The 12,644-nt window shown below is 39.4% G+C and overlaps 2 protein-coding genes across 7 annotated transcripts in view; one reads left to right on the forward strand and one right to left on the reverse strand.

The window, feature by feature from the left end:
• Positions 1 to 12,644, forward strand: part of CMSS1 (cms1 ribosomal small subunit homolog) — a 366,636-nt gene that overhangs the window by 58,261 nt on the left and 295,731 nt on the right. Inside the window, exon 1 of one of the 2 annotated variants that reach the window (XM_064374552.1) lies at positions 2,060 to 2,066. The exons of the other annotated variant lie outside the window; for it this stretch is intronic. The gene's annotated coding sequence lies outside the window, so the exon portion shown is untranslated. Of the gene's footprint in view, positions 1 to 2,059; positions 2,067 to 12,644 lie in introns of those variants that run through there. 2 annotated transcript variants of the gene reach the window in all.
• The window catches only part of FILIP1L (filamin A interacting protein 1 like), a 285,964-nt gene that overhangs the window by 44,316 nt on the left and 229,004 nt on the right, over positions 1 to 12,644 (reverse strand). The window lies entirely within an intron of this gene.

Here is a 12,644-nt window from a genome sequence, read left to right on the forward strand (position 1 = left end):
GCACTCTTTTCCTCAGATTACTGCTCATTTTCTTCAGCTGATTTGTCTCTGTAGTGATAGAATCAGTACCTTGTATTTTTATATTGTCTCTTCTCCCCTTGATCAGAATTCCTATGAGGGTTATTGTTCACTATTCAATCTTTATCGAGTACTGAGAAATACTTGGGATGGCTGATATCGTTCCCTTTTTTGTAGTTTGTAGAAACCAAGGGAATTGGAGGCTCACCCAGTAAATGGATGGCAGAGCTAAGGAGTAGAACTCTGATTTATCGACTAAAAGTATTCTTACTCTTAGTCACACCATTGAGACACCAACATTTATCCAGGTCAAGTCAGTGTCACTATTCAGCAAGATTGGCCATTGACTATATTCTGTTGTAGTTTTTAAAAGCACTTTCCCACATTCTTTATCTTTACTTAGTTTTTATGTGTAGCTGGTCTTTCCTACCTGCATTGCGTTACCAGTCCATTAAAAAGAGCAGGGACAGGAGAATAATTGAAGCTGTTGTCCAAGAGCTGCTAGTGATCTCAGACCTCATCGTTAATGTGGTAGCAGTCCGTGCTAGTAGCTATAGCTGGGTTCGTGACATGGCATGGTGTGTTGTGAACTTGGTTGCTGGGCCTGTTTTCAGGCCTTGTGCTTAGCTCAGTGTATGTTTGCTACTGCTGAGGAGAATTATAAGCCCTAGGCTAGCTTCACAGGTTGACAATGGAGTAATCTAACTTTGAAATTAAAATCACTCTTCCGTAAAATCTGGGAGATATACTGGGTTACCCACAGAAACTCTGGAATTAGGTATATGCTTAGGAAAAGGCAGTCTGCTGCATGGCCAAGATAAGCTGTTTGTGGCCCAGAAGTGCATCTTCCAGACCTTCACCGGAGGCACAGAAATTAGAGAAATTCAGAGGAATCCACCCTTCATTAAGGACAAAACCAGTGTACTGTGTTCTTCCATATATTGCTTGGAGGCCATTCCATGCCCCAGGGTGACTTACCTGGTACTCCTTCACCACCATCAGTGTCATCTTACTGGGGAGGGAGTTAAACTGACGTAGATGGAGGTGAGCAGAAAAAGCCTCTGAATTAGTCGGCCTATGTTAACATACACTGTACTGTACAAAGCAGATTTCACTGCCTTGACTTAACCTGAGCCTAAGCTGGTTTCTGGTTTTTATGTTTGTAAGTCATTTCCATATGGTTGCTTTAAGTAGTGGCTGAGATTTGTTTTTGGCTCCTAAACAAAATTTAGATGAAGGGGCCCTCCATAGCCCACTGTTTGCAGAAACACTTTTTTTCATATCAAATAAGCTTCTAGGTTGTAGTTTGTTTGTACATTTATCCAGCACCTTTTTTGTCCCAGCAACACTTATACTAACTGTAGCTAGGTACTTCCGTAGGCACTGGGGATACAGCTGGTTGCAAAACTGACCCTGAAGGAGTTCACAGGCCAAGAGACAGATAATAAGCAAGCAGATCATTAATGTGTAATTTAATGTCACATCACAGTATACAGTTTGAAGGAAAATAAAGCACGGTAAGTACCACCAGGAGCTTACTTACAGCCTTCATAGGTGACTTCTTCTGCAGTTGGGGGTAGGTTGTTTTGAAGGCATTGAGTCACTTTGAATTTTGAAAGGGATCCTGCTAGCTGGGGACATCTGAGAGGTGCAAAGTACTTAGCTGGAAGATACTGATAGAAGGTCACTTGTCAAGTTAGCGGTTCAGACGTAAATGTCTTTGACCACAGAGTACATAGTGTTTCCAGGGCATCTCTCACCTTCCAAGTAGAGAGTGGGATTTGCCACCTGGAAGACCTTTAAATATACTTCTTATTTGTTTTCTCTTTCTTCCCTTTATCACCTCCCTCTGTGACTGTAGCCTGATGAAACTGTATTGATTTTCACAATACCTTTGCTTTCTTATTGCTTATACTTAGAAACTTTGAACCTTTCGACTTTCATTTTTTTAATGAATGTTATATCTAAATTACCACCTACAGTACTGAGGCTTTTTCTGGGGCTTCTGTTCTCCCCTCTTTCTAGCACCAATTGAGGAAAAACTACTGGTGAGCTGTAGTCCAAGAATGCAGTGGGCCCTGGCCCCTTCCTCTGCGTACCTGTGTCTCTGGGGCAAGTCATGTGGACATCAGTTTCTTTGGTAAAGTGAGGCATTTGGATCAGATGACCTCCATGACCCCTTCCAGCTGTAAAATTCTGTGGATAGTCTGTGCCAGGACTGTGTGTGTGTGTGTGTGTGTGTGTGTGTGTGTGTGTGTGTGTGTGACTCAAGGTACTTCTTAGATTCATAGTTGAATGTTTGCTGTTCTGATGTAATATATGCTCTGTTTTGCTGATAACAACTCCTTTAGGCTCGAATAAGTAGTTATCATAAACAGACACAAGGAGTTGAGGTACGTCTGCATCCTATCTGTCCCAACGATACACTTACCTCTCTACTTCTCTACATACCTCTCTACTGCTCCCCTCCCCACCTGCCCCCACAAACACATCATTCCCCAAGCTTGTTAAAAAAAAATTCTGTACTTAACAATTAATCATATTTTGGAGCCAGTAGAGCATAGAAATGTGAAGATGGTCAGACTAGAGAAAGAACACTGCTAATGTGTTCTCATTTTTGGGCTCAGAATTAAAACTGCTGCTGTCCTATCTTAATCTGCTAAACCATCTCAGAGAACAGGCATGAAGAAGGGAGTGTCTCTCTCATATCTGAAAAAGAAATAAGGGACTTTCCTTGGCGAGCCTTCCCATCTTTTGTTTGCCCAGCTTTCCCAGTCAGAGATGGTGTTAGTGCAGATGAAGGTCAAGGAGAATCTCAACTCTTTTTTTTTTTTTTTTTTTTAAAGAGAGATGTGCAAAGGCTTATAAGTGTTAGTCATAATCTGCTAGGAATTAGTGTACCTAACAAAATGATTCAAAACATGAATGTCCCACCTTACTTTAATTAGAAAATGACCAGCCAAAGGAGGTTCTAAAAGTCATTGCAGCACACATTAAGCCTAAGTGACTGGGTTGGTGGCTAGGAAATGCTGTGGTGATGACAGCATCAGCCACAGAAATATTGCTTTGAAGGTTTGTGATGCTGGCTGGCTATGCAGTGTCTCTTCATCTTTAAATCCTTATTTAAATATAATTTACAGAAACTAAACAATCAGTTTAAATTGAAGCTGAATTCAAATACAAATTAAATGGACCCTAAAAATCATTTAAAATTAATATGTCCAACAGATAAGGGTAGGATGTATTAGATTTTTCAAAGATGATCGGCTCTGTGAACAACAGATGGGGCCATTTCAGTTCCTGAAGCAGGTTAAGACCAATATTGCTTTACATCCACAATATCCAGTCTTTTATAAACAGTTCTCTTCCTGCCCTGCTTCCTTTTTCCTTTAAATAGGAGGGGCTGTCTTTTTTTTTCTATTCACCTTGTAAAATTCACTTTGCCCTGAAGCCCTAGACATGGACAGAACATGACCTAAGAAGAATTTTTGGAATTTTATTCTTCCTCCTGCATTTTCACTTTTTTTCTTTAATCTCAAAATGTATTTATTACCAAAGGCACTTTTTTGGAGGGGAAGGTGCAGCAGAGAACCCTAAAACAAAATTCACAGGCTTTTGAGAAGGCAAATCAGTGGGAACTCCAAGAGAACTGGAAAATTAAGTAAAAGCTTGATTTGTGTTTTCATACTGGCTGTTACTATAGACTCCATCACGGCATTACGAAAATAGCACAAAAATACCAGGACTTAACAGTTAAGGTTAATCACTACAAAAGGGCAAATGAATTCACTAAGCACAAAATTATTATGTGCTTTATTCGGAAGTGTAAATATTCACATTCATTCTATAAAAACATTTTCCATCATACAGATTGTCCCAAAGACTAAGAAATGCTCACCCAAAGAGCCCACTAGGACGTAATGTATCCATGATAAATCTTATTTAACTTTCAGTTTTAAAAGAGGTCTTAATATGTGATTGTTCTTTGAAATATGCTTTAAAGTTAATAAATGAGAAAAGGTGTGGAATATTAAAGTGTGTCATTTTTAAATTTAAAAAAATTGATGCTTCTTGCCTGCTTTAAAAAAGTAAAAGGCAGACTCTGAAAAACACAACTGTTTGAGTTTTGGTGAAAGTTATGATTTTTCAACACCTGAGTTACAGTTTATGGTACAGATGGTACTCTGGGTATAGCTGAAACAGTAATTGATGGTTTCTGTTTGCCTCCTCCTCTATTGGATTCAGAAGAGCAGAATATCTTTTTCCCAAGGCAAGAGTTTTTCAGTTTCCAATTACTGCTTATATCAAATAAACAACTCTTCTATCGCATATTCTGTACTTCTCCACAGTGACATGGGTGTTGGCCCCGCTCTCATTATGGTAGGCTTCCCTAGGTTTGAAATAATAGTTTTGGGAAAATCCTACTTCTCAGTACTAACCTGCAGTTTATATAGCCTATCTTCAGGCCAAATAACATATAATTTTTCTTTTAAAATATGAAAACCAAAGTCTTGCATTGCTCCCAGCAAAATTAGCAAAAACAGAAAAACTATGAGGCAAAAATGATAGGCACAAATGTCATATACTTTTAAAAACCCTACTACAGAAATTGTTAGAAATATACAGATATAACCCACATTTTGAGTATATTTTTTAAAATGCTGTGTTTCAATGATAAATTTGTGATCTGATATTTTCTTCTCACTGACAATTAAATATAAAAACATGAATTTGTAACACACACATACACCTCAATGGTTATAGTGCTCTGCTCCTCTGTTAATCCAGACAGTTGTCTTATATGGTCATTTTAGTGCCAACAATAGTAAGCATTTTTAAATCTCAGAGTAAATATAAATGGCAGCCTATGAATTCAGAGTTGGAATTGTGTATAGTTATCAAACATAGAGACTGTTTTAAAAGGGAAACAATACTGTCACACAGTTGTTAAAGTTTTATATTACAATATATATTTAGACCAGATAAGGTTTGAATGATAAATCAATTTTTCATCTCCTATTCCAGTGGTCTAAACTTGACATAACCTTTTATTTTTAACTCCTCCGTTGATTTTTATTTGGAAAAAATGAAGTAAAATACTATGTAGATTTCTCTGCTAAATGTTCAGTTATCATATTCTAAGAGTTCATTGGTAGCAATAGCCTCTTCAGGATTTAGATGTAACTAATTATGGTTCAAAATGCCACTGATTAATAAAGTTATTCTGTAAGTTTCACCTTTTAAATTGGCATTTTTTACACAATATACTACTATCCAAAATTTTACTCTAGAAATGACAGCTTTAAGTGAGGTTTGTCATTTATCCAATGTCTGAAGTTGAAGCAGAAAGTTGGAACTCAAAACTATGATAGTTACTTCCTTGTACAACTTGACATATGCTTTTAAGACAAAATAGCATTTATACGATTTTTTGAAGCTTAAAAAGATTTTACTTTTTAAGTTAGATTCGTCTTAATTCCAAGATGTATTCCTAACATTGTTTTTCTAGTCGTTTATATTAACACTTACAAAAAGAGGGGGAAAGCCGGCACTAACAAATTTTCGCACTCTGCTGGTTGAGTCCCGCGGAGAGATAGGATCAAGAGTTAGGGTTGCTGCGGCACAGTATAGTCTCCCCACCCTTTCCCCAAAGATTTCTCAGTACGGGCAGGATTCAATGTGTAGCTCACTTGGAAAGAGTATGTAATACAGTCAGCTCCCACCTCTCAACATTTAAAATTAAATCTCCAATCCGTTTTCTCCGTCGGAGAAAACTTTTACTTTTCAAGTTTTGTGTGAGTTGAAACGTTTTGAACCTAGAATTCATTGGATGCGCTTTGCGAAACCTGTCTGCAGTTTGTGATGCTGAGACAACTTCAACAGCCACCCACAGACTTGCTACCTGGCCCTCTGACAGCAGTGCCCCTTGGTGGAGCGGAGCTGCTCTCCCGGGCTTACCTGAGCTGCCCGCACCGGGCCGGGCGGGGGCCGGGCTGGGGCCGCTGTCTTGCCGCGCTGCCAGCGGGCTGTGCGCGCTCCGGGAGTCGCACGAACAATGCGAGCGGGGCGCCGAGCGCGCCCGGCCTATGGGCGTTACGTCACTGCTCTGCCTTATAAGGCGCTCCGCGTGTGCGGCGCGGTCGGCGGGGGCGCCGGTGACCGCGAGACCCTCGGCGGCGGCGGGGCAACAACGCGCCCGCGCTGCCGCGGACCTTCCGGCCGTGTGAACGAACCGTGGGTTCCCGGCTCCCAGCGGAGGGAATGCTCGGTGGGCCGGCAATGCCGGCGCCCTCCTGTCGGGCTAACCAAGTCTCTGGGAGGCAGGGTCGATCCGCTTGTAGCTTTTCTCCCTCTGGGTCCCTAAAGCTGTTATTGCTTCAGGAACTTCAGTACACATCCTGTTATTCTTATATAAACTTTTGTAAATTCATCATAATTTTTTTTTTCTTTTTGGTTGCTGGGGGTAGGCGGGAGAAGGAAAGAAGTCTGGGGTTTTGTGGAGACATCTCTGGGGGTGCTCTAGACTTCAAACCTTCTCTTTCCTCTTTGTAATGAGTAGGGGTCCTCAGAGGATAGTGTTTTATTTCCTGATGATGTAACTACCAAACAATTCTTCAAGTGATGATGGGAAGGCCAGCTGAAATGTTATTTTTTTTCAATGGTTTTCCTGAAAGAGCCTCCTCTTTCCCCATTTCTGCATGCCTGAGTTTTAACGAAAGCAGTTAAGACTAATTTTTTTGGCCGGGAAAATTTTTTTAAAGAAATTAAATGTTTTGTGCTGTACTTTCAAGACAATGTATAAAATTAGAACTTTAGAGCCAGTTTTAATGTTTATCTTCTACCAGCAAACAAAATAAACCAAAACTAACCATGCGAAGAAAAAAGAAATTAGCCAAATATGATTGAATTAAGCATATTATCCTCTAGTATGAGGTAGATTAACTTGTACAAATCCTATTTCTTGTGAATGAGAATTCACCTCTGAATTATATAATGCCTAAAGTTCTAGCCCAGCTATATGCATCTGCTAAATAAATTAGGGACGCGGCATTCTTATTTGCAAGCTTCAGATGAGAAATTTTAGTAGCTTGAGTTCTTTAAAACCTCTTTTAAAATTACATTAAAATAGGATTGCTTCCTATTATGATGTACATATGTCTGTAGAATTATTGTTTCCATATGTTTTGTCAAACAGGAATGATGAACATAGTCTGCTCGCTTCTTTTTCTTCGTGTGGAGAAAGGCTGTTTGCAGAGTTGTATAGTTCGTGGAAATGGTGTGGAATAAAGATGCAGGACACAGCATTAAATGTATGTTCTCTTTGCTGAATTGGGAGTTCACTTTATCATTCTTCTAGATCACTCTAAGTACCTGCTAAGAAGCCTAAAGTGAACGTACTGTTGCTTTTCATATACAGTATACTGTTTTTTGTTTGTTTTAGTGTCTCGTTGCCCCTCAACCCCACCCCACAGAGTCTGGCTCTGTTGCCCAGGCTGGAGTGCAGTGGTGCGATCTCTGCTCACTCCAACCTCCGCCCCCCAAGTTCAAGCAGTTCTCCTGCCTCAGCCTCCTGAGTAGCTGGGATTACAGGTGCATGCCACCACGCCCGGCTAATTTTTGTATTTTCAGTAGAGACAAGGTTTCACCATGTTGGCCAGGTTGGTCTTGAACTCCTGGCCTCACGATCTACCTTCCTCAACCTCCCAAAATGCTGGGATTACAGGCGTGAGCCACCATGCCCAGGCTCTTATACAGTGTACTGTTTTAAGAGATTTACTTTGAAGTATACTCAAGAGAATGACACATACTCTTCAGCCGAACTGAAATTTAATATTTGATTTGCAGTTATGTACGAACATTTTGGATATTGAGTTTGTTCTGTTAGTTTTACTCTTCTGCCCTATGCTTGTGAAGTGCATTATAAGCTTTCTAGTCTCCTGTGCTTACCTCATACTCACTAAACATCCTTCTTGAGATTTTTATGCTACGTTTTTTAATTACAAATGAGATAAAATGACTTTTATGAAAGTTGTATGATGCATACACACCTGAATCTCAGCCCCAAGCTGATAATGTAATTTTACCCCAAAGGTAACAGTTTTGTAGCTTGTTTTGTGTCTTATTCCCTCTGATAGGTAATAAGTAAATAAGTTTCCTAACATTTGACACTACCATTTATTTCTTTCTCACATGTCCATACTCAAGTTTTGCATTTGTTTTCACTCTTTTGACTTGCCAGTTCCCCTACGAAATATGTTAGTATTATTTTCTCCTTTTCTTTCTTTTTTTTTTTTTTTAAAGACGGAGTTTCACCGTGTTGGTCAGGCTGATCTTGAACTCCCGACCTCAGGTGATCCGCCCGCCTTGGCCTCCAAAGTGCTTGGATTACAGGCGTGAGCCACCACGCCCGGCCTATTTCCTCCTTTTCTTTAGCTCTATTCTGAAGGGTAGAGAAGTTGAGTGGACACAAAACTTGTCTAAGGTTCTCTACAAGCAAGAGAAAAGAGGATTAGGGCTTCTCTACTCCTTGTATGCCCTTACTTGGTTCATTACTTGCCTGGTTACATTACGAGTGTGTTACTCCTGAAACATCCATCTCTTGACCCAGCTCTGACTCAGCTTTCCAAGTGAGGTCATGGTATGTTACCACTGTCTTCAGGAACCAATATTAATAGCCCTTGTTTGCTGAGCTCTTAGATCATACCCGCCACCATCCTTAGTGCTCTTCAAGCATTTCATCATTTAATCTTCACAACACATTTTGGGGTGATCTGATGCATACTTTACAGATAAGATACGTTGGGTCACACAGCTACTAAAGTAAGGATACAGGGATTTAAAGCAATGTTTACATATATAGCCTTAGTGTTAACGGTTTGCTCAGACTCTCTCAGAGGTGTATTTGGTAAAGGAGTGTTCAGATTTAACTGAGAAGTTTCTATCTTTGTTTTCTAGACCGAATGTTGAACTGGAAAAGCCAAGACTCATCCTCGTTTTTGTGGATTTGTGTATTTACTGACAGTTTTCTGGAGGTGGCAGCAACGTATCTTATTCTAGTAAAATTAGACTATCATGACCATTTCACTTCAAACAAAAACCAAGGGTTTTGAAGGATCAGGACCTTTATCTGATACAAGAGCACCCTGGGTGGTGTATTGCAAACTCCAACCAGTTGTTGGCATTGTACACCATTGTAGATGTGCACATAAGTAGATGAGTAGACTTTTATTTCATTCACTCTTTCAACCAAAATTCTTTTTGAGAGTTAATTTTTATTTTCTTGGTTTCAGAAATTCTCTTCGTTTCATTTTTGAAATTCTCTTGGTTTCATCTGTGAAAATAGTAGAGTTATGACTGTGCCTCAAAATTGGCTGAGAAAATTTTACTTCCTAACCTTGTATGACTTTCTTTTCATTTTATAACCAGGAATCTTCTACAAATAAGAATACCCACACTCTAGGGTCCTTTCTACAATTAGTAATCTGAATTTATGATCTAAATCAGCACTAGCTTTAAGCTGTTATTTAGAAATTATACAAAGGAATTTTTCTATCAAGTTCATTGCTTTCTATTGTGGGAGAAAAGGTTTGTAGGTAACAAAGCTAGAAACAAGGAGGTATCAACTAGATTTAGCCTATTATGTCAAAACAGCTTACTATCATGTTTCCCTGGTTCAAGCTAATTGTCGGTAGGCCATTGCAGTGACCACAGTAACTAGGGTTATTAGTGAAGTCAGTTGCTACTGACCATAATTACAACATCATCATTACTTAACTCTTAAAAATATGCTGCTGATCACATCAAGCCAGTTCCTTTTTTTGAAATAATTGCCCTTACTTTCTTTCCCTACCTTTCTCTCTCCCTACCTTTGTTTCTTCTTTTGACTGGTCAAGTCTTTCAGTCATCCAAATATAGTAAGTGCCAAAGAAGCAGCAGTAATTAATAGGATGCTTCTTGCAGCTGCCCACAATTTTCACTACTGGTTCTTTGATCAGTTAAGCAGTGGCGGGCTCTGCTTTCTAGGAGCTCTGCTTTGAGCTATGAGATGGTAATACTAACTTTGAATGTGACGTGTTTATTTCTTTGCCTCTGTGAGATAGTATATGTGGAAACGCTGTCATGTACAAAGAAAAACAGCAATTATTATGGATCTGGTCCTGTATGAGAAGCTGAACAGAGTGGGGATAGACCCAGGATTGGGAGAGGTATAGCTCCAGGGTCCTGCATTGCTTCACACTACAGTTGGTTTGGCCAGAATATGAGCTTTTGGTGTTTATTCCACCCATGCTACCCTCTGCCACCTTACCCACAGCCTTCTTGGAAAGCAGCTTTGCCACTGAGCACTGGGTAACCTTGCCATGGATCCAATCCTGTGCTTGTTCCTTCTCCTCTGCTGCTACACAACTTAGGACAAAGGCTGAAGGACATGTAGGCAACTGTGGATGTGGAGCCAAAGGGGAAGTGTGCAGGAAAAGCACCTTCTCTTTATGTCCTAGACAATCATTTTTCTAGTCAACCTCATTTCTTCACTCTTCTTTCAGTTCCTTGGGTGCCATTTGTCTGACTCTGTATATGTAGGCAGCTGCCTGAAATGTTATCACATCTCCACACTTGTACTTTAAGAGCCTTTAACCAGCAGTTAACTGGTTAAACTTTAATAAACATATGAACTGCAGTAACTGAATATACATATGGACTGCAGGTCTATCTATATTGACACTCTTCATTTTTATCTGTAGCCTGGATTTCTGGTCCCAGACCCATAGTCCGTGAGGGTTCCAGAAGCTTTCCAATTATTCTACTCATACTTGAGCTGACTTTGACTCTAGAACAGTGACATATGTACCCTTGAGAACTGATTACAACAGTAGTGTCCGTGTGATGCTAGGGAATGGGAAGTCCTTTATTATTACAACATTAAAAGGGTGATATTTTGTAGTTTTAAAATTAATTTTAAAACAGTTTTTTAAATTTTAAAATTAATAGGCACCCTTTATAATTTGGAAAATGCATAAAAGTAAAAAAATACTGCCAACTATCAACAATGCAATGTACTGTGTTTCTTTTAGTCTTTTTCTAAGCACTTGTAAAGCAGTATTGTTTTCATAGTGTGGATGTACCCTGTATCTGTATCTACCTGTGTGCATATGTATTATGTTTCTTTTTGCCTTTATTGTATATTTCTTAATCATGTTAGTGGCTTTTCCGTAGACACTGGGTTATTTAAAAGCACATATTTACATATTCTCCCTACATTGGTGGTCACAGAGTCAACCACTGCCTGTTGGCCCCCTAACATTGCCATGGTTTTGTTCCTCATCAAATGAAGCAAGGAAGTCTATTTAATAAGGAATCATCTGTTGGCAAGAGACTTCCTACTCTTGATTTACAGAGAATGCCATGAGTTGGCGATGGACTCTAGTAAGCATGCTAGTAGGTGAGTAGAATGACTTGGAGAGAATGAAGAATTGATAATAGACACCACCATAAGATTATTAAATGTGAAGCAGGAAAAGTCTGTTATTTAGGTCTAGTCCATTTGCTTATTTATTCCTACAAACATTTGTGTTTCCTTGGTAACTAATAATAGTTTTGAGAAAATGTTGAACTCACAAGTATTACTGCAGAAGTGAAAAAAAAAACCTCAAATCACAGAAATTAGAGACAGAAAAGACCTATTAGGTCATCTTCCCTGTCCCTTGCCAGTACAGACTGTTCTCAATGCTTTGTTCAGTCCATTTTTTTAAAGGGACCTTCTCAAATAATTTGTAGCTTACCCCCCCCCTTTTTTTTTGAGACAGAATCCCACTCTGTTGCCCAGGCTGGAGTGTAGTGGCACGATCGCAGCTCACTGCAACCTTCACCTCCTGGGTTCAAGCAATTCTCCTGCCTTAGCCGCCCGACTAGCTGGGATTACACGTGTGTGCTACCATGCCCAGCTAATTTTTGTATTTTTAGTAAAGACGGGATTTCATCATGTTGGCCAGGCTGGTCTTGAACACCTGACCTCAGGTGATCCACTTGCCTCAGCCTCCTAACATGCTGGGATTATAGGCTTGAGCCACCGCGCCTGGCCCATCTCTTTTAAGTAATACATTTTTAAAGAAACAACTGACAGATTTTCCCAGGTAGATGTGGAGCTTGATTTCAAGGTAAATATTTGCAGAGAAAGACCTGTGGATTCAAAGTACAATTTAACAAGTTTTATTAGTTTCAAGTCATTGGAATAGTTTAGGATGTCTTTGGAATAGTTGACCAACTGAGAGAACAGTTGGGTAAACTGCATTTACATGTTTTCTTTTATCTTTGGAACTCAAATAGAGCAATTCCTGAGCATAAATTTTAATCATAAACTTCTAGACTCATTGAAATGGGCTTAGAAAGCCTGAGAACATAAAGCACTAGGAAGTAAAAAAGTAAAACTATTCCTTCTAAGATTATTTTTATAAAAAATACATTTTCTAATATCCCTTTCTATTCCTAATTCTGCTTTGTCCATTATTTACATAGTCAATTGTTTGATATAAAGGTGGCTTCTAATTAGTTTGACAACTTTTTCCAGACTGTAGAAGGACAGACTAAAACTGTCTCTTAGAAGCAGTCGGTGGTGGTAAGACTAAATCCTC

The sequence above is a fragment of the Aotus nancymaae genome, unplaced genomic scaffold (assembly GCF_030222135.1).
Source record: "Aotus nancymaae isolate 86718 unplaced genomic scaffold, 86718_ANA_hifiasm-v0.15.2.pri h1tg000011l, whole genome shotgun sequence".
In the NCBI taxonomy this organism is placed as follows: domain Eukaryota; kingdom Metazoa; phylum Chordata; class Mammalia; order Primates; family Aotidae; genus Aotus; species Aotus nancymaae.